Source organism: Urocitellus parryii, chromosome 9, assembly GCF_045843805.1.
Source record: "Urocitellus parryii isolate mUroPar1 chromosome 9, mUroPar1.hap1, whole genome shotgun sequence".
Lineage (NCBI taxonomy): Eukaryota > Metazoa > Chordata > Mammalia > Rodentia > Sciuridae > Urocitellus > Urocitellus parryii.
The window spans coordinates 69,236,640-69,259,055 of NC_135539.1; positions in this window are offsets into that span (position 1 = coordinate 69,236,640).

Below are 22,416 nucleotides of genomic sequence, written 5' to 3' on the forward strand. Positions count from 1 at the left end.
ACTTGTTGGTTTGGTTATTTTGATTTTGAGCATAATGTTCATCATGATGCCCATCATTATCTGTTGATATTTTTCCTTTTTAACAAAGTTAAGTTTATATCCCCTCTCTGTTATTTAGAAGAGACAATTTCATAGTCCACCCCAAATACAATGGCAGGAATATCCCTGCTGCCCAAAGTATATTCATTGATTGTTCATTAATGAACCATTGTAGGTCACTGTGTGTTCCTTTTGGCTGACTCTTACACTAAACTCGCTCACGATGTACACATGGAGCTGAATCCTTTTGAGTTTTATATCCAAATACCACCAAGTATATTTTGATGATTAGAGTCTCTTAACATTTTTCTCCAACCAAACGACTACAAGATTTTCATATCTATAATGTCTTTTCAAATGGCCTACAAATTCTTAAAGATATAAAGAAAAGAACTAAAAATATATAGCTAATTAAAACTGTGTAGCCGAGAGGGAGGTGAGAAGAGAGAGAGAGTAATTTGCCATTGCTCAAAATAAGGTGTCAATATTGTCTTAATAATATACTTGCCAAACTTTTCACATCAGATCCTCAGGGGGATGTGGTATAAAGAATGAAGACTTTGGAATGAGATCGTTCTGAATTTGATTGACGTTCTTACTACCTTTGACATTTGAAAGTTGCTCAATCATCTGGTTTCCTCATCTGGAAAGAGGTGTTATAATGATGAAATGAGATCACATAGCTAATATTCCCCAAACTATGCCTGGTATACAGTGGTGATCAATAACAATAGTTATTATCAGTTTTAAAAATTTAGCAGGACTAGAATAAATGTGGAACTCAAAATCCTGACAGATTAGGTCTGTAAGGGCTCAGATGGATGTGAATGGATGTGAATAGAGGAAGGACTGCCTTGACTGGACCAACTGAGCAGAGGGTAGGGGCTGGCCTTCTATGCAGTGAGGCTCCTGCTGGCTCTGAATGATTGACACACAATTTGATGCTCCACTGTATTTGTGTGAAAATAAGGCATCTGTTCCCAAATTTTCAAAAAAAAAATCTGACATTATTCATAATCACATCTTCTTTTAAGTTTGGGGAAAGTCTAATTTTGGGAAAGTCTTTTGTCCACAAGCAATTTTGGGGGAATTAAAATGATGATTTCTCCCATTTTTGAGGATTCTACACATTTTGGTCTTTGTGTGTGTGTGTGTGTGTGTGTGTTTCTTCCTTTAGACTTTCTAAAAGAACTAATTTCTATTCCCTTATTGTGTTGTTAGTGTAAATATTCAGTCCTGACTACGTCCTAGTTAGGAGCAGAGGCTAGTTCAGACGGACATGACTTCTGTCCTGGCTGTGCCACTTAGTTATTACTCGATCTGCTCAGCACTAAGTTCCCTGATAAATTAAGAACAATAATGTCCAGCCCCACCAGATTGTTGTAGGATTTACATGAGATTTTGACTATAAAGCCCTGAGACCATCATCATCATCATTATAGGCTGAGTATCACTTATTCTAAATATTTAGAACCAGAAGCATTTGGATTTCATTTTTTTTTCGGATTTGGGGATATTTGCATATACATAATGAAATATGTCAGGGATTAATTTCAAGTCTAATCATGAAATCTGTTTCATATCATCCTTATACATATAGCTGAAGGTATATTTTTAATAATTTTATGCATTAATGTGAATGATTTTGTGCAGGAAACAAAAGTCTCATAGTGTGGAATTTTTCACTTGTGGTGTCATGTCAGTGCTTAAAAAGTTTGAGATTATGAGGCATTTGGACTTTGGATTTTGGAATTAGGGATACTCAACGTGCATGAACAACATTATTACAATTCTTGACATCTTCCAACTCCTCTCATCTCACATTAAAGAGTTCTTTTTAAGATTAGCAGATCTTTACCATACAAAAATGTTTAATTAATAATTAAGTTTGGAAAGTAATAAAAGCTATAGCACCAGACTGAATCTTAACTGCATTGGGGGAAAATTGGAGAAGAGTTTCAAATTGTAAACTCACTGTGTCCAGTATGAGGACATATTGAGGTCTTTAGGCATGAGGGAAAAAACCTTCTGTTAACATAATAGATGATTATTATCATCATTTCTATTTTTTCTGAGGAGTACCAATAAAACACAAATGACTTTCTGGAGATTATCTACAAATGCATTCACTGAGAGGTAGTATGGTATAGGTTTACTGTTGGTAAGGAGTTGTTTTACCCAGTCTCTTCTTTGTGCTTCATATCCTTTCTGTAATAGGAGGTAGTTCTTCTTGAGGATAAGAGGGTGGCTAGAAGTATGTGTGGGATATTATTTTGTGTGGGATATCATTGCTGAGACAATGGGTACAGGTGAATGGTAGCCATCTTCCAAGATAAGCAAGCCTTACCTGCTGGTATTCATGCTCTTTTGTAGTCCCTCCTGTGTTGTATCAGTGTTTGTCTATGTGCTAATAAAATTCAGCAGAACTGAAGTTTTTATGCCACATCAGAGATAAGGTTCTAAAAGTCATCTCAGCTTCTGAATTCCCTGTCACACTCTCTTGGCTTACTTGCTCTGTGGAAAGCCTTGTTGTGAGCAAATCATGAGAAGCCCACGTGGCAAGGAACTGAAGTTTCCTGCAAACAAGTAATAAAAGCAAGTGAGCCTGGAAGCAGATCCTTTGATCTCAGTCAAGTCTCAGAAGATTGCAGGCCTTTCTGACACATCGAGTGTGGGCTCGGGCTTGGGAGAGACCCTGAACCTCATCCACCCAGCTAAGCCACTCCCAGATTCCCAGCCAACAGAAACTGTGAGATAATGAATGTGTATTGTTTTAAGATGCTAAGTTTGAAGTGACTTGTTATGTAATTAATGCAGGGTGCACCTGGCTTTTAATAAGCAGAGTCAGGGATGTCAGATGTCTTGAAGTATGAGTGACAGCCCAGCACAATGCAGATCTTGTTCTTTCTCCAATACCAAGGGCCTCTCCCAATACTGGCACAAACCCTCCCATTTTAAAATATTTATGACTTTTGTTTGTAGATTAAAAGCAAAAGATCAAAAAGGTAATCATAAATTGCTGTGTGATTCAATCTAAATTTAAATGCAGGCTATCCAGTGACCCAAAGATTCTTCCTTGAAAAATTTCTTGCAAAAATTCTGGTAGATATGCAAAAAATTATGCCTGAGGATGTCTCTTTCTTCTTCTTCTTCTTCTTCTTCTTTTTTTTGCAATGCCAGTATACTTCAAATAAATGAAATGTTTACTAATAGAGGAATAGTGAAATAAATATGGTATATCCAGAATATAATGCAGCTCCTAAAAATGAAATTAGTTTATATGTAATGGCAAAAAAATTGGCCTTTAAAATTTAAGATTTTTAAATTTTTTATTTGTTCTTTTTACTTATATATGACAGTAGAATATATTTTGACATTATGCATATTTGGACTATAATTTCCCATTCTTGTGGTCAAAATGAGCATTTAAATATAACTAAAATGAAAATCTAAATTACAGAATAATATATATGATAAACCATTTGAGTTTTTTTAAAAAAATGTACTATTCCAGGTGTTGTGGCTCATGCCTGTAATCCCAGCTACTCAGGAGGCTAAGGCAGGAGGATTGCAAGTTCAAAGGCAATATGGGCGACTTAGCAAGACCCTGTCTCAAAATTTAAAAAAGTCGGGGGATTGTGGATGTGTAGCTCAATGGTAGGGCACCTGGGTTCAATCTCTAGCACCACCTAAAATGAAACAAACAAACCACCCCCAAACCTCAAAATACTGTGTGTTTGCGTGCATGTGTGCGTGTGATGTGTATGTGTATGTGTGTGTATATAAAATGCATAGAAATAGATATAGAATGATTCATATCAAACACTTAACAGTGGATTCCTATGGGAAAAGAATCTGTTAAGTGGAACCTTGGCTTTTCTTTTCTTTTAAACTATTTTTAGTTGTTGGTGGACACAATACCTCTATTTTATTTGTTTATTTTTATGTGGCGCTGAGGATCAAACCCAGTGCCTCACACCCACAAGGCAAGTTCTCTGCTACTGAGCCACAATCCCAGCCCCTGGCTTTTCATTCTCTATATTAGTATACTGTTCACAATTTTTTTTGTTTTACCATAAGCACTACTTTTGTGATTACCGAATGTTGTAAGGTCTTACACTTGGTGACATTGGTAAAGTCCTATGTCCTTTTGGTGCCACCAAATTTGCCATGTCTTACTTAAAATGCAGAGGTGGGAATAAATGGCAAGTGGTTTGAGTAAGGCAGAGTTAAGAAGTAAAGCCAGGACACTGTGGGGGAAGAGGACAGTGTAGCAGAAATGGGTACATGAGTGTGGAGCATATTTCATGCCTGAGCCTCAACCCCTCAGTCTGGTAAGCCCTGGGCTCTAAAAAAAAAGACCCACCACCAGCTGACTGGGAAAGTTTAGAACCAACTCCAAGTCCAGAGACAGATTGGGGGCAGTTTTACCTGTGGTCTTTGTCAGAGAAAACATGGTAACGAGAGAGACTTCCTTCATTCTCAGACAACACAAGCTTAGAGTGATGTGTCCAAATTCCAGAAACTATCTACCACGGAGATGAAAATGAGAGTAATAAATGATGCTAAGGAAATGGAAAGTTTCTGGGTTCATATGGAAGGTAAAACAATAAGTAGTACAGACATCTCAGATGAGATCCAAAGACAAGAGAAAGAGGGGGAGAGAGAAGAGAGGGAGAAAGGGAGAGAGAAAGAGAGAGAACATACATTTTTTAAAAGAATTGGTGGATTACTTGTTTGTCATGTTTGGAAAAAATAAAATTTCCTATCTGGGTTATGTGGAAACTCAAACTACTCCCAAGATGCCTTTTTGCTTTGGGTTTGTTACAAACAACACTTGTTCGGGATTTGTAGCACCTATGAGACTGCTGTCTTCCCATCATCCACAAACATCCGACTTAGAACAGGAAATGTACATTCAATGAATGACTAGGTCAAAAACACAATCCATAAAAGAATGGGAAAGCCTTAATCTTTTTTTTTTTCTTTTGTGTAGAATTAAATCGCTGGAAGGAAGCCAGGGAAGTTACAAATCTAACCTTGTGTTTCTGGCTGAACAATGCTTAAATCATTGATAGCTGTTAATCAAAATTGTTCTGGCTCTTAGATACTATGGATGAACTGATTGATTGATTTTCCAGCCAACTAATTTTAATGTTTTCATTTTTCCATAAAGAAAAGAAATACAGTACTTTTACATAGATTGTAAATATATTTGAGTTTTATTAAAATTAAGTGAAAAATATCCTTTGAGTCATTTACCTGAACATTAGTTTGGCTCCTGTTATGTTGCATTTTATTTAAGAAATGTCTATCCAGGTGAGTTAAGGCAAAGAAGAATCTTTGTTTTCCCTCATGTTTCCTGGAATGCAGCTGAATGTTTGTTCACCTCACATCTCTGAGTCTTAGTTTCCTCACCTGTGAGTTAAAAGCCTTGACTATGAGTCCCATGTGTAATATATATGCTTTATCCTATGTTCACATGTATGTCACTTTGTATATAAGATGATTAAAAAATGTTAGCTACTTTGTTCTCAATTTAATTTATGGGGTTGAATGTTCCTCATAAAAATATTCTTATAAGTTTATACTTATAAGAAAGTTTATGAACCCTTATTAGAAAAGTGAACAGAAGATGTTAACAGTTGATTGGATACATGTTTCTTAGATACGGGATACAGGTCTGAGGTGGAGAGAAGAAAGTTGGGTAATGGTGGGGGGCATGGAAAGAATGGAGGAAATTTGATTAGGCAAAGGGGAGGGGGGGAAGGGATATGGGGGTAGGAAAGATGGCAGAATGAGATGGACATCATTACCCTAGGTACACGGATGACTGCACTATGGTGCAACTCTACATGATATACTGCCAGAGAAATGAAAAGCTGTGCTCCATTTGTGTACAATGAACTGAAATGCATTCTGCTGTCATGTATAACTAATTAGAACAAATTAAGAAAAAAGAAAGAAAGAAAGTTGGGGGTTACCAGCCTAACCATGGGAGGGAAGCCAACCGTGTGGACTAGGACCCACAGGGAGAATGGAAAACTAGGCAGATGAAGACCACCCAGGACTGGACTCAAACTAGCTGTTTAAAGCAGAGGTCTTTAAAGGTGGGTAAAGTACTCCCAGGACTGCACGAAGACTTTCCGAGAAATAAACATGGGTGTTTTAAGGGAATCCATTTCTAGATCCTTAGCTTCCATTGTAATTTCCTGCAATTGCTCTGCCTGACCATGTGATTGTGATGGGGGGGAGGTGCTGCCACCTTTCTTATCCTATCCCAGATATTGTTCTATTTTTTTCTTTATTCCCCTTTCCCTTCCCCTCCTCCTCCTTTTTTTTTTTTTTTTTTTTTTTTTTTTAAATCCAGGGGCACTTTACCACTAAGCTTATCCCCAGCCATTTTGTTTTTTATTTTGAGACAGGATCTGTCTAAATTGCTGAGGCTAGTCTTAAACTTACCATCCTCCTGCCTCAGCCTCCCGAATTGCTGGGATTACAGGCATGCACCACTGACCCAGTTGCCTTTCTTACAGTTTCCAGAATAAGGCATATCCTTCAAAGCACCATGTTGCATTATCTTGCAGGGTCAAAACCCGCTGGGGCTTCAAATGAAGGGACAGTCAGGAATATTGGTATTGGTTCTGAGATAGCACCTTGTCCTATTGATTATGTGACCTATCCTCTGCCAGGGTCATCAACTCTGTGTCCAAAAAAATAAAAAAATAAAAAAGCCAAAGTTGGGCCTTTCAGAAGTGTCAGCTGTTAAATCTTACAAGTAGTTTGTGGTTATAGATCATTCTGTGGTTTTTGGTATAATTCTATAATGGTTGAAAGAATCAAGAGACTTTGTCACAATAAAAAAAATGACTTTTCAGTTTATACCTGTAAAATGAAAAACAGGGATGGGACTGACACTGAACTCTCAGTCTAGCCACAAGTAATATTTACCAACAGATAACTAAACCAGGAGGAAAAGATGTATATAGATCTATTTATATCTATATCTTTATGTATCTCTAGCCCCATCAGGTAAGAAATACATTTCTAATGAAATTTTTATTTTTTATTGGCTAAACTAGAATGAGAGAAAGTAGATCCATGGTAGCCTGGGACTAGAGACCAGGCTGGGGATTGCCTGCACAGAGGCAGGAGGGAACTTTAGTGGTCGAGGAAATTTTGTTTCTTGATCTTGATTGCAGTGTCAGTTACAAAAAAGAGCATAATTGCCCAGACTCATCAAAAGGTACACTTAAAATGGATGAATTTTGGGTTAAATTATACACATACACACAAAAAAAAAAACACAGAGGGGAAGCTTTGTTGTTCTATTTAATAATTAGATATCAAATTTATAATATTTCTAAATATTATATTTGATCCATTGTGTAATAATAATCATTATAATAAAAACAAAGTCCAGAAGAAATCTTTAACACTTAGAGCTATGCAAAACTTAATTAATATCTATTTTTCCAGAGAAGTAATATAATGATAAATAAAAGACTCTTAAGTATAAAATAGGTAACATCAGGGCTAAATTCTGTGGGAAAGGAAATATGATATCAAAAGATGAAAGAAACCTTATGAAATGCCAACTGTTAAAAAGAGCTTATTCAAGTATTTTTAAATATGGATGATACTGGGTTATAACAAATCACCATGTTATTTTTAGACTCCATTAGATCTATTTAAAAGAATGATATAATGGTTGTATTTTAAAATATTGATACTTGCAATACACTAGAAAATCCATTCTTTGAAACCATTTAGACTTTGGATAAAAATGTTTAGGTGTCCACTTAAACATGTATGAGGAGAGTTTTTCAAAATGCTTCTAGGAATAAAGAAGGAAATAAAACTATTGATTTAGGGATGGGCAGAGCAAATAAGATCTAGAAAGAATATTCAAGAAAAGAGGGAATTTTCAAAAAAATTCAGAGGAGACACTTGTAAAGAGGGGAAATTGTAAGCCTCAGAGAGATCCAGAAAGGTGGGGAAGGGTTACAAGAGACTGTCGAGGCTTTCATTTATGGGTGAATGTGTTGGTGACAGATGTTTTCACCTTTCTCCTCTCTTAGCATGCCCTGTGAGTTTGGAGACCAAAAATTCCCTTTCCCTCCAGGGGCTCACAAAGAGCCAAGTTTTTTGAGAGCAGAGAAGAGCTCCAAGATGTTTTGCAAAATCTGGAGCACAACAGTTAGTGAGAAGTGTCATAAAGGATAAAGAATGAATCAAGACTGGCAGATTCCCTCTTACACGCCCCTGGCTGGGTGGTAAGCCCAATGTCTATCCATGGAGATGCCAACTTTTCTAGTCTAGGCAGTGCCAGGCTTAAAACAGAAGCAGAGGAGTCACTGGTTCCAAGGGAGGCCTATGGATGCAGGAGATGCATGTCGCTCCAGACTTTCAGAAACCAGAGACTCCACCTGCAGTGTTCTGTGCTGTCCAAAATGCTCTTGACCCTTGCATAGGTCAGGACCTAGAAAGGAACCCCAATAATGGCCAAGACTGGATTTTCTCTCCAGAGGGAAAGGGAACTCAGATGAATTATTTACCTGTCTTAGACTCTGTATGCTATTGCATATTAAAAGCCACTCCATAAGGACTGAACGTGTTGGGTTGACTTAAACAGCTGGGAGGTCATAGGTGGTTTCAGTAGGGTGTGGAGTATGACTTAGATTGTATGGAATGAGGAATGAGTGGGAGAGAGGAAGTGCAGAAAGTACACCTAGACTCCTATTTCAAGAAACCTGGCAATGAATGGAAGGTGTGAGAAAGGTAGGTAGTGGATTCTTCAGCTGGGGCTGCTCATAGCAGCCTCGCAACATGGGTCTTTGATGGCTGTTGTTCCCCTGGACTGGCTTCTTTTAACAACTTTTTGTTCATTTTGGATTTAGAAAGGTAACTATAAAAGTAAGACAGACTGGTGCTACAGAGGCACCCCAGATCTCCATGGTTTTAACACTACATGAAAAAGCTTCATTTCTCATGAAGTAACATCCAAGTGAGCATTCCTCCTCCATGATCATGTTCACTAGGAGAGATGCAGGGGTCCAAGCTTCTTCCATCCATGCCATCTCCCATACTTGGCTGCTGTTTTAGCTAGCCATTTCACCTCTGTGATGAAAGGACCCTACCAGAACAACTGTAGAGGAGGAAAGGTTTATTTAGGGGGTTCATGGTTTCACAGGTCTCAATACATAGACAACAGGCTCCATTCCTTGGGGCTTGAGGTGAGGCAGGACATCTTGGTGGAAGAGTGTGGCAGAGAAAACCAGCTCACATGATGATCAGGTAGCAGAGAGAGAGAGAGACTCTGCTTGCCAGATGCAAATATATACCCCAAAGCCACATCCCCATGCCCATCTCTTCCAGCACCCCCTGCCAGCCTTTAGTTACCACTCAGTTAATCCCGTCAGGTGATTAATTCACTGATTGGGTTAAGGCTTTCACGACCCAATCATTTCCCCTCTGAACCCTCTCACATTGTCTCACACATGAGCTTTGGGGAGACAACTCACATCTAAACCATAACAGCTGTCAAAGTTGCTCTAGAAGGTTACAGATAATGGCCTGTGAGAGGTGTGTATGGGCTGGGGCTGGAAGTGGTGAATATCACTTTGAACAGAACTTTGTTACTTGACCACATATAACTGCAAAGGGCTGGAAATGTAGTGTAGCCATGTGCTCAAGGGGGCAGGAGATGGGTTTGCTAAATGCATAGATAGTCTTGGTCACATTATTCTACCCACTTGCTACTGCAACCCAATTATACTATATCCCAGTCACTCAGGACCCCACCCTTGGTTTGGACTTGTGTCTTGATTATGTTACTGCTCAGCTTCCTCTTGTAACCAACTTCCTGTTTGATACAGTCAAGTCTGGGTTTCTCGTAGAGACTGCAGGAGATCATCCCTGCTTATGAAACAGATCACAACCCCCTGAATTCTTAGTTTGGAAACCATCAGAGGACAGGGCTTAGGAGGTCACACAGATGGCAGGCAGTAGCACCTGTCTCCCATGACTCATTTTCCTTTTTAACTCTTCCCTTTTCTTTCTTCACTGTGATAACCCTTGTCACTATGATGGCTCTGGGACATTTTCTGTTAATAATCTACAACCAATGCAAACAAAACCTCTTTTCACACAGCAAGAAAGAATAGCATTAAAAAAGTCATCAAGCTATAAGGGAGGGCAAGTAGAAATGAACAGAGGTATTATGTGTAAACCAGAGGCCACAGGACTACTCCCTACCCGCTGTCTCTTTTTCAAGTGCTGCCCTTTCTGACCAGCATGTGGACTATTGGGTTTGGCCTGACTTGAGACATTCTTCTGGACTTTGATATCTGACCCTGAGCCTCAGTGTTGAATCAGCTTAGCTTACTGATGAACCATTGGTTTGGCTTTGGTGTCCTGGGTTTTGGAATGCACAGCTTGGCCCTGAGCCTTGGTGTGTGTTTCTGGGTGCATCTCTAATTATAATGGCTTCAATCTGGACCATTCTTCTGTTTTTGCCCACTGAGCCTTCACCACAGCTAGATTTCACAGGTTCTTCACTTTTCCTTGTCCTACTTCAGATCACTTTTTTGATAGGTGTGACTACCTACCCCCTAGTGCCCTCTTCCATACTTTTAGTTCCCTAGGGAACTGTTTTTTTCTTGGGTAACTAGTAGACCAGTGACTGACCTTAACCTTCAGATGAGCTTAGTCTCTCCCTAACAAGGGTGTGGAATTAGGCAACCTTTACATAGCACACAAAAATTGTGCTGACCCCCTCAAAAAATTGTGCTTAGGATTTAGCAAGCCCTCAAGAGATCCAGAAAACAAAACAAAACAAAAACAAAAACAAACAAAAAAAAACAAGGAAAAAAGTCTTAATAAAAAGAAGAATCAAATAATTTTTAATGGTTCAAGGACATTGGTTGTTGTGGACAAAATGTTTGTGGTCCTGGCCAAGTTGATATACTGAAGCCCTAACCCCCAGGGTGATGGCATTGGGAAGTGAGGACTTCGGGAGGTAATTAGGCCACCAGCATGTAGCCCTCATGAATGGAAAGCCAGAGAGTTCTTTCTGCTCTTTTTTTTTTTTTTTTTTTTTTTTTTACTGGGGAGGACTCAGCAAGAATCAGTTGTTTGCGATTTGAAAGAGGATCCTCATGGGAACCCAATGACACTGGAACCCTGATCTTGCTTCCAGACTCCATACTGTGAGAAATAAATTCCTGTTGTTTATGTCACCCAGTCTATTGTGGCTTGGTATATCAGCCCAAACTGACTAGAATGGGCAAGATGAGTGTGGATTCTTTTTTTAAAAAAATTGTACCTTTATATTTTTACGTATTTTTATGTGGTGCTGAGGATCGAACCCAGGGCCTCACACGTGCTAGGCAAGCGCTCTACTGCTGAGCCATAATCCTAGCCCCGAGTGTGGATTCTTAATGTACACCAACATCATCAGTCAAACTGCCTCTGGTTCAGCTCTTGTGGATTCTTTCTTGGACCCTGGAGAGAAGGAACCCCAATTAAAAGCAACAATAAAAGAAAATTTTTACAAAATCTTCATGGTTGTTGAGAACCTAAGTGACATGCAAGAGGCATATATGACCTCAGGAAGTTGGTCCAGGGAGTGAGACTCCAGGAGGAAGATGGTAGGTATCAGGCTATAGCTAAATAACAGTAGGGGGTACAATTTGAGAAGGGCTGGAGTTTCTGCAATTTTGAGTGATATAGCTTGTACATGCTAGTACACACAGGCACACATTCACACTTGCACACAGGAGTTTTGTTTGGCTTGTTTGAGGAATGAGGCAACAGAATGTTTTTCTAGAAGCTTTTTTTCCTCAGCATTAGCCAAGCCAAAACAGAATTCTGGAGTATCATCAGAAGGTTTCATCTTAATCTAAACAAGATCACAATATTAACAGTAAATAGACAACTTGAATTAGAACCTGATCGAGTGTGAGGTTTTTTGCTGAAAATACTTTGTTATTCTATGAAAAAAAAAATGTAACAAGCAACCCAAATGGCAAGAGGGGAAGGAGAGAAAGGGAGAGAAAAAGAGAAAGAGTTCTGTTAAAAAAATCCCAAGGTACTGATATAAGGATGCTGATTCATAATGGGAACAATGGGAAGGAGCACGGGAGGAATAGACAAACTCTAGATAGAGTAAAGGGGAAGGAGGGGAAGGGAGGGAACATAGGGGTAGGAAAAACGATGGTATGAGATGGACATCATTGCCCTAAGTACATGTATGAAGACACGAATAGTGTGACTCAATGTTGTGTACAACCAGAGATATGAAAAATTGTGCTCTATATGTGTACTATGAATCAAAATGCATTCTGCTGTCATCTATAACAAATTAGAATAAATTTTTTAAAAATCCCAAGGTAGAGCACTTGCTTAGCATGCACAGGCCCTGGATTTCATACCCAAAAACTTTAAAAAACAATGTATTAAGATAATGTCTATATAAGATTTAAAAAACCCAACTTGTACATAAGAATTTATAATGAAAAGCAAATTCTCTAACTTGTTTCTTTTGCTCTTCTGAATCAAGCGTCTTTGACTATTCTTGGTATTTTTTTCACATAGTTCTAAATGGTTATTTCTTGATTTATCAACTTTGGGCACTGGGCATTGATTTACTTATATAATTGTCAAGTGTTTAAGAGCATTATCTGAAAAAAAAAAGTGTCATCTGCTCCCATTTCTCTTTCTAGTATAGTTGAAGAAAAATACTCAGTTGACCTCTAAATTTCCATTTCCAACTTAAAAAAAAAAAGAGGATAAAACCTCCATTTTGGGCTGGGGATGTGACTCAAGCGGTAACGCACTTGCCTGGCATGCACAGGGCACTGGGTTCGATCCTCAGTACCACATAAAATAAAATAAAGATGTTGTGTCCACCGAAAACTGAAAAATAAAAAAAGCAACTCAATTTTTTTGTTTCATAGAAAGAATCTTCCAGTTCCTTACTGTGGCAGATAAAAATAGTGCCTCTCATCCTTTTTTCTTTACTGTGCATTACCCCTTTCTCCTTCCAAGCTCTGTCAGCCACATTTTTATTCTTCCATTGTGAAAGCTAATATTTAAATTCTGGTTATGTGGAGGCTAGGGTTATATGTAGCTTGGTGGTAGACCATTCACCTAGCACATATGAGGCATAGGTTCCATCCTCAGCACCACATAAAAAAGTAAATAGAGATATTGTGTCTACCTAAAACTAAAATTAAAAAAAATATGGTTATGTGAGTAACAGTTAACTATTTTATGATTTGTCTATAGATTGATTATAAAAGCTGATAGTCAATAAGCAGTAAAAATTTTTTGCTGCCCCAAACTTAATCTTTTCACCTATATTTATGGTATTTTCAACCAAATCATAGCTCTTCTACTTGGGGGAATCTTGTGGTGGGCGTTTAACCTAGGCAGCACCAATCTCATGTTGCATCATAAATGTTTTACATTGGGAGCAACCAATGCAAAGAATCAGAAATGTTGGCAAATTTCCAGGGAAGCTGTGGTGGTAGCAAAGGCATCCAGTTTGGGGATAGAGGAGGGGCCTGGTGGTTCTGGTAGAGGCAGCCAATGTGCAATGTCAGTGGTTGCATTGTACGAACTATGTCATCTACTGCTTGACAGTGCTGGCAACTATGGTGTCCTCCCTGGACAGCCTCACTATGGCTGTTGCTCCAACTGGGTAACTTCTGAGCCTCCAGGAGTTCCAAGCACCACCAACGACTTTCAGTACATTCATTTTCTGTTCAAACCAGTGGGGATTGATTTTTGTTGTTTCCAATTACGTCTTTTTTTTTAATCTTTATTTACCAATTTTATATGATGCTGAGGATCAAACCCAGTGCCTCACACATGCTAGTTGAGTACTCTACCACTGAGCCACAACCCTAGCCCTCCAATTAAATATACTGATTAAATATACTATTGAAAAACCATCTTATTATGTTGCGTAAATATCCTTCACTGTCAAGTCATATTAACGTCTTTATGGATTTAATGTCACATATCCCCCATTCTGTAGTGAAAAGTTCCAAACATCAAGTTCAAGTGCATTTTCTTTCTTAAACTCCATAAATGACCTTTAAGCTAGCCTGATGTATGCACCCACTAACTCTATTATCTATTCTACTATGTCCTTTCCATTGTCAAGGACTCTCCTTTTGGGAGCCAACCCGCATCCCATTTGCTCCATGGGTCTGCTTGACAGCGCTTAGCCTGCAAGTTCCTCTCCTTGCTGTTCTGATTTGGATTCACTGTTTCTAAATCTTACATTTTTCTCTTTCTTAGTTTTCTTCTTCATTTGGTTAAACTTCATCTTCAATTAACTTCCTAAGAAAGAGCAAATGGGAAAAAAAATCTTTATTCTGAACCTACATTTGATTGATGGTTTTACTATATATGGAATTCTAGAATGTGAGCGCTCCTCACAAACCCATTTCCTTCTTTTGCTAGGCTCACAGTTAGACTATATTTCCCAGCCTCCTATACAGTAAGGAAGGGCTGTGTGATGAATTCCTGTCAATGAAATATGGCACAACCCACTTCCAGGCTTGGTCTACAAAAACCTCCTACAGAAAACTCTCCATTTTCTCCATCCCAACCCCCAGGCTTGTTGCAGAAGAGCATGATAAACTTGAAGCTCCCTGTAGAAGGCAGGAGCCCCAAACTGATGAGCCTACATATTTCCCCAGTAATCCTTCAGTTTTGACTTTTTGCATTTTCAAATAAGAAACAAATCCCCCAAATTTCAAAGCAAGCAGCATTATACAATCCTGTCCATAAAGAAAAGTAGCAATCTTCCCAAAGAATGAAAAAGTCAGTTAGGCCACAAAAAGTGTTGATAAATTTCCTAATCGCAATGGAGCAGAACAAGAAATAGTACCAGAAGCTGGAAAATCCACAAGTATGTGAAAAATTAAACAGCATAATCTTAAACAAGGAGTGGCTTAAAAACAAAATCACAAGACAAATTAGAAAGTATCTTGAGACAAATGAAAAACACCTACAACAAAAATTATGGGATGTTGCAAAGTTGTATTAAGAGGCAAATCTATATCTGTAAATCCCTACATTAAAAACAAAAAGAATAATCTCACACCAATAACTTAACTTTTATACCTCAAGGAACTAGAAAAAACAAAACAAACTAAACTCAAAACTAGCAGAAGGAAAGAAATTATAAGGATTAGAGCAGAGAGAGAGAATAAAAAGCAATAAATTCAACAAAGCCAAGGGTTGGTTCTTTGAAAAGATTAACACAATTGAAAAACCTTTACTTATCCTGCTCTATCCCACCCAGGACATGAACCATTCTCCTGTCCCATGTATTCCCTGCCCATTGGTCACTCAGTAGCTACATTGGATTGACAATGGTGGTGTTGTGGGGCTTGTGTTCAACTCCTATGTGATAGGCTAATGCTGTGTTCCAGCTCCTAGGTCATCCACCTGACTCCATCTCATCACGTGGGCATTGTATCATCTCACATCACCCCAAGAAGAGTGAGTACAGTACAATAAGATATTCTGAGAGAATCTGCGTTTACATACCTTATATTACTGTATATTGTTATAATTCTATTTTACTGCTAGTTATTGTTGTTAGTCTCTTTCTGGGTCTAATTTACAAATTAAACATTATTATAGGTATGCATAGAAAAAAATATATGGGGCTTGATATCATCTATGGTTTGAAGCATGCACTGAGGGCCTTGGAATGCATCCTTTGTGGAGAAGGGTGATCTACTGTCACTAATAAAGATATTGAGTCAACATGCCAAGCTCATTCAAGAGGGAAAGGACAAGGTTTTCAACAAATTGTGCTGAGAAAACTGGAAACAGAAAGTGAAATGGTGGTTACCAAGGGCTGGGCGAGAGGAAATGGGTCTAAAGTTTCAATTTTGCAAGCTGAAAAGGTTCTGGAGATAGGTTGCACAACAATGTTAGTATACTTAACACTAATTAATTTTATACTTAAAAATGGTTAAGATGGTGAAGCATATATTATGTGTACTTTATCACAGCTAAGAATTTTTAAAAGGAAGGAAACAAATGCTTCTGTTAAAAATATAAGCTCAATCTACTTTATTTTTTAAATTCAAAAATTTATTTTTGTTGTTGTTGTTTGTTTTGGTACTGGAAATTGAACCAGTGTCACTCTTCCACTGGGTCACATCCACAGCCCTTTTTATTTTTTTATTTTTAAGACATGGTCTCACTAAATTGCCTAGGCTGGCCTTGAACTTGGGATCCTCCTGCCTCAGCCTCTAGAGTTGCTGGAACTGCAGGTATGGGATAGCATACCTGACTCAATTCTCCATCACTCAGAAGTCAGAGATTGTGATTTTTAAAACAGTTGCTCTCTTTGAAAAGTCAGTGGGCCCACCCTCAGGTAGGCAGGTGCTACCACACAGGTATTTTACAAAGATATTCAATAATTTATATACTGTATCCTTTAAGTGTGACAAGTCACTTCCCTCTCATTGCTTTTAAAAGTGTCTCTTTGTCTTTCAAGAGTTTGATTATGTAGTCTCTTGATATAGATCTCTTTGAATTAATTCTCCTTGGGGGGTTCTTGGCTGATAACTTTTTAGATATATAGGTAAATGGTTTTCATTACATTTCATCGTATTTTTAAAGTATTCTCTTTTCTCCTTTCTCCCTCTCTTCTTCTGTGATTTACAGTATTAAATATGTCTGTATCTTCAATGGTATCCCACAGGTCTTTGAGGCTATGAATAAGTCCAATTTTATTCATTCTTTTTTTCTTTTGGTTCCTCAGACTGGATAATATCAATTATCTGCTTCAAGTTTGCCATTTTTTTTCCTTTCACCTGATCAAAAGGACCTTGGAACCCCTCAATAGTGAATTTTTCATTTCTATTTCTACAGTTTCAATTCCAGAATTTGGCTTTTCTTTATAATTTCCACGTTTTCCTTTTTATTAGCATTCTCCATTTGATGAGATAGTGTTCTCATGTTTTCCTTTAGTTCTTTACCTATGGTTTCCTTTAGTTCTGTGAACATACTTGAAATAGCTGCTTTTAAGTCATTGTCTGGTAAAGTCAATGAATGGCTTCCTCAGGAACAGTTTACATTGATCATTTTTTTCCCCTGTACATAGGCAATAATTTTTTGCTTCTTGGCGTACCTTATGTATGTATACGTTCTTAAAAACTGTACCTTTTCCATGATATAACGCAGCAATTTGGGAAATCATATTCTGCCCCTCTCAAGGGCTTATTGGTGCCAGCTATTGTTAATGATTTGTCCAGTGACATTTCCAAACTCATCCCCCAAACCCTGTATTGTTTGTTGCAAGTGGCCACTGGAGTCACTGCTCAGTTAGCTTAGTGATCGACTAATGATTGGACAGAGATTTCTTTAGATACTTGGAATGAATAAGCCTCCCCATCTTTGCCAAGGGATGCTGTTTGTGAATAGGGGCACACCTTTAATACCGGTCAGGCGTAGACTAATCTCTTTAGTATTCACCTCCTTCTTACGTTAAGCCTCCAGGTCAGCCAGAGGTGATTGCTTAGGGCCTTCCCAAGTCTTTCTTGAGCACACACACAGTCCTATGCCTGGATATAGCTTCTAGTTGTCCAGGGATGTGTTTAAAACCTCTGTGGACACCTCCTTCCCTAGCTTTTCCTTTTGAGCTTTATGTTTGGCCTATTGTTTGCATCCAACTGTTATCCTTAACTTCAGGTAGCAGCAAAGTTAAACAATTTTCTCTAGATTTTTTGACAGCTGGCTTTGGGGGAAAAGACTTTCTCTCCAGGTGAGCTGGAATCAGGTCAAATAAAGACAGTTTTGCAAGTGAGGTCTTCCAGGGAACCATGAGACAAGTCAAATAATGACAAGTCTCTGGTGATGCGACTTTGAACAAGTTCCAGCCCTCTTCTCCCTGCTCCAGTAGGCTGCTGATTTTCACTGTGATTGGGGATCATTGGCTTTTAAGACTACCACAGAGCTGGAGAATGGGGTATCACAATAGGAAAAGTTAAGACACTCCAAGTCTCTTTTCCCTTATAGACTGTTCAGCAATTTAAAAAATAAGTAAATAAACACTCCTCAGACTGCTGCAAAGTCTTTAATTTCCATAGTTCAAAAAAAATGTTGATTCTGACACTCTTTGCCAGCTCTCTCAGTGCCTTTTTAAAGGGGAGAATATTCATAGGTGTTTCCTCTACCATTCCTGCTGATGTTGCTCTGTATTCTTTTTTATTAGCCTCAGTATCCTTAGAATAAAGGAGTCAAGTATTCCTTGGGGCTGTTACACACTGCATCTACGATGTCCATTTACTCATCACTTAGCAAAAAGTTGTTGAGCAACTACATTTGTCCGAGCTTCCTATGAGGTACTAGAGATGTACAGGTGAACACGGCAGACACAGTCCTGGTCTCAATAGAGTTCACATTCCAGTGGGGTGGGGTGGGGTGATGAGGATAGGGTGGGAAACATATAATAGAAAATAAGAATTCAGTGTAAGTGCTATAATATGTAAAAGTGGATGGTTCCTGACTTATGCTGGTTTGATTTAAAGATTTTTTTTTCAGTTTTACAATGGTATCAACTGATACACATTCTGTAGAACCTGAACTTTGTCTTCTGAATTTTGATCTTTTTCCAGCTAGCAGTATGTGATATGATTCTCTCTCATGATGTTGGGCAATGATAGCAAGTCACATTTCCAGTCAGCCACATGATTATGAGTGTAAACAACTGATCCAATATTCTACAATGTAGTGTATTCAATAATATACATGAGATATGCAATACTTTATTGTAAAACAGGCTTTACGTTGGATGATTTTTGTCCAACCAGAGGATAATATAAATGTCTGAGCATGTTTAAGACTAAGCTATGATATTTGGCAGGTTAAGTGCATTAAATTCACTTTTTAGTTACAATATTTTTAACTTAGGATGGATTGCTTGGGACAGAACTTCATCATAATTTGAGGAGTATCTTAGGTTTTGCGGGGCTGCATAAGAGTGGTATTGAATTTGAACTTGTCAGGGGAATCTGAGAAGATGAAAAAAAATTTCATGGAAGAAAATGACATCTAATCTCATAGTGAGCTTAATTTAGCCAGGTGAAGAGGGACTTAAACAAAATAAAATGTTATTTTCTCTCAAATATCACAAGACCAAAGGTAAAAGCATGGTGTTACATGTTGCATATACCCTACCTTCCCTTTATGTTTCTGCTCTCATATCTTGAGGGCTTCTATGGAACCAAGGTGGTTGCTACAGAGCATATTGATGTGTCCACATTTCTGATATAAAGAAAGAAGAGGGAGCTGGGTGTGGTGGCACATGCCAGTAATCCCAGCAGCTCGGGAGGCTTCTGCAGGAGGATCTCAAGTTCAAAGCCAGCCTCAGCAATATAGTGAGACCCTAAGCAACTTAGAGAGATCTTGTTTCAAAATACAATATAAAAAGGGCTGGCTCCGTGGTTAAGTGTTCCTGTGTTCAAATCCCAGTGCAAAAAAAATAAGGGGTTGGGAAGGGCAGAACCAACTAGAAGCCGGGATCAATGCTTTCTGATTGCATGCTGTTGGAATTTCCTCTTGCAAGGAAAATTGGGAGATATATTGCCTTAACTGATGTTATCCCAAAAATAAGGAAGAGGGGGAGAATGAACAGGATGCAGATACCTAGCAGTCTTTGACGCAGATCAACAAATGCTCAGCTAATATCCAATGAAAACTTAATATATTTTTACCTGTTAAATGAACAGCTGCTTCACATTTCCAAAATTAATGTGAAAAGACTAGACTTCACTGACCAGTGAACTTTTGGGGGGTGAAATGGTATTCATGGCATCTGGGCACATACATGCACATTCACACATTTTTGAACTTCCTATTTTGAACATTCTAGGCTCTGTAAGAAAAGTGGTTATGTTTTCCTCTGAGCAACAGAAAACTCGGATTGAGTGCTTCATTAAGGGTTTATCTTTTCCCTCGGGAATTAAGAGTTGTCAAGGATTCTTCTTCATCACTACATGGGTTATATGACTGCAAGTATATGTGATCACCCTGAAGTAGAGTTCTGGCACATCCGTGTGTGACCACTTCAGGGTCTTACCTCAAGAAAGAGTACGTCTCCTTGGCCTGCAAGCATTAAGAGCTAGCCTTCAGTGAGCTGCAGAGTGGGAATTACTTTCTCAAGTTTTCCACTGAAATGTGACATTGTCTCGGAAGGAGCTCATGGGCAAGGAGGAGTAATAAACATAGAGCTAGATCAGGTGGGAATGAAGGAACCTGGTTGCTGCAGGAAGTCTGTTGGGGCAAGAGTTTAGCTATTGTAAGCAAGAGAATGGAATGGGGTCTGTGAGTCCTGGAAATAGCTACTTATGAGAGTGATCAGAGCCAGGCATGGTGGTGCACACCTGTAATCCCAGCAGCTTGGGAGGCTGAGGCAGGAGAATCATGAGTTCAAAGCCAGCCTTAGCAACTTAGCAAGACCCTAAGCAACTCGGTGAGATCTTGTCTCTAAATAAAAAAAAATATATATATATATATATATATATTTTTTTTTTTTTTAAAGGGAATGGGATGTGGCTCAGTGGGTAAGCACCCCTTGGGTTCCATCCCCCCTACAAAAATAAATAAATATATAAATAAAAGTGGTCAGAGCACTGTACTTGGAAAACAACCATGTTCAGTGACAATTTGTTCATGTATTTTTTTTTTATCATCTGACTCTAATCATGACAGAACATCAAACAAATCTAAACTAAGGGATCTTTCCACAAGATAACAAGCCTGCACTTTTCTAAAATGTCAATGTCATAAAAGATAAAGAAAGGCTAAGGGACTATTTTAGATTCAAAAGACTAAAGAAACACAATCACTAGATGCGTTGTGTAATCATGGATTGAATCCTGAGGTAGGGAAATTTTCTATAAGAGGCATTATTGGAGCAATTGACAAAATATGAATATGAACCACATATTCAACTGCACTTAATGTTTCTTGATTTTGATACTTGTCCCCTGGTTACATTCAAGCATCTGTACATGTTTATGTATTTGAGAATAAAGTACATGATGCTTACAGACTGCTCTCAAGGGTTCAGGAGAGACAGATGAACAGAGTCAGGGAGAGCTATGGTGGTAAAATGTTAACAATGGTGAATTTGGATGAAGGGTCTATAGGAGTTCTTTTGTGCTTTATTTTTCTGCAACTTTTCTTTAAGTTTGAAATTATATAAAAATAAAACGTTTAAAAAACTCTTTAGAGAGGACCTACTATGTGCCAGATGTTGCTGTAAGTGCTAAGAGCCACTAAGAGCCTTCATACTCTCTGCCTCTTCTTTCCCATTGCATTTATTAATGCTATTTTTAAAGTTCCGGTGCCCATCAGCAATGTCATCAATAGGAATCTAAGAAAGAGGATTTTTGTCAATGTTGGGGTCCCAGTGTTAGAGAAGATTAATAATGAAGTGTAACAATAGAAAGAATTGTACTGTATCAGTCAGGATGGGCTAGATTTTATAACACCAACAAACAAACCCCAAATTTCAGTGGTTAAAAAGATTTAGTTCTTGCTTATGTTATGTTTCAGGACATGTCATTCGGGAACATTTGGGGGTTTCTGCTGCACAATGTGTTATAATCAAGGTTTATGGAGAAGCCACCATCTGGAAAATACCTGGATGCCTTGGGGGGCGAGGAGAGAGAGAAAGAGAGAGGAGAGAGAGAGAGAGAGAGAGAGAGAGAGAGAGAGAGAGAGAGAGAGAGAGAGAGAGAGCGCCAGTCTTGGATAGTCTCACATCAGCGATTCAGTGTTCTGTAGAGAAATGATATATGCCACATTCTGTTCACAACAGAACAGTCAGGATGACCCCACCCAACCAAGGGGGCCAGCAAACCATTCCACCAGAGGTCTGGAGGAAGAAAGCCAGAGGTTTATTGAACACATTGATAACTATCACACCTACAAAGAAAACGCCAAGGGGAAATGTAACTCAGTGATAGATGCAGGTTCTCTATGATCTGTACCTTGTCCTTATTCAGATACAAAGGGGACAGCATTCTATCTGTGTGTGTGTGTGTGTGTGTGTGTGTGTGTGGCACATGTATACACACATTTTTTAATACCTGCTTATTTTAAAAATTGTGGTCCATATATTTTCCTTAAATACTTTTTCAGGTTATTTTTTTATTATTTTTTAAGGAATGATAGCTGTTACTCCAAGATTAAAAACATGGGTTTCAACATTGCTGAAATAAACATTGACATTCTTTTCAACCTCAACATCATTATGTCTTATTAATAATTTTATTTGTATATACACCATTTATTCTAAAGACACAGTTTATACATCATACAAATAAGATC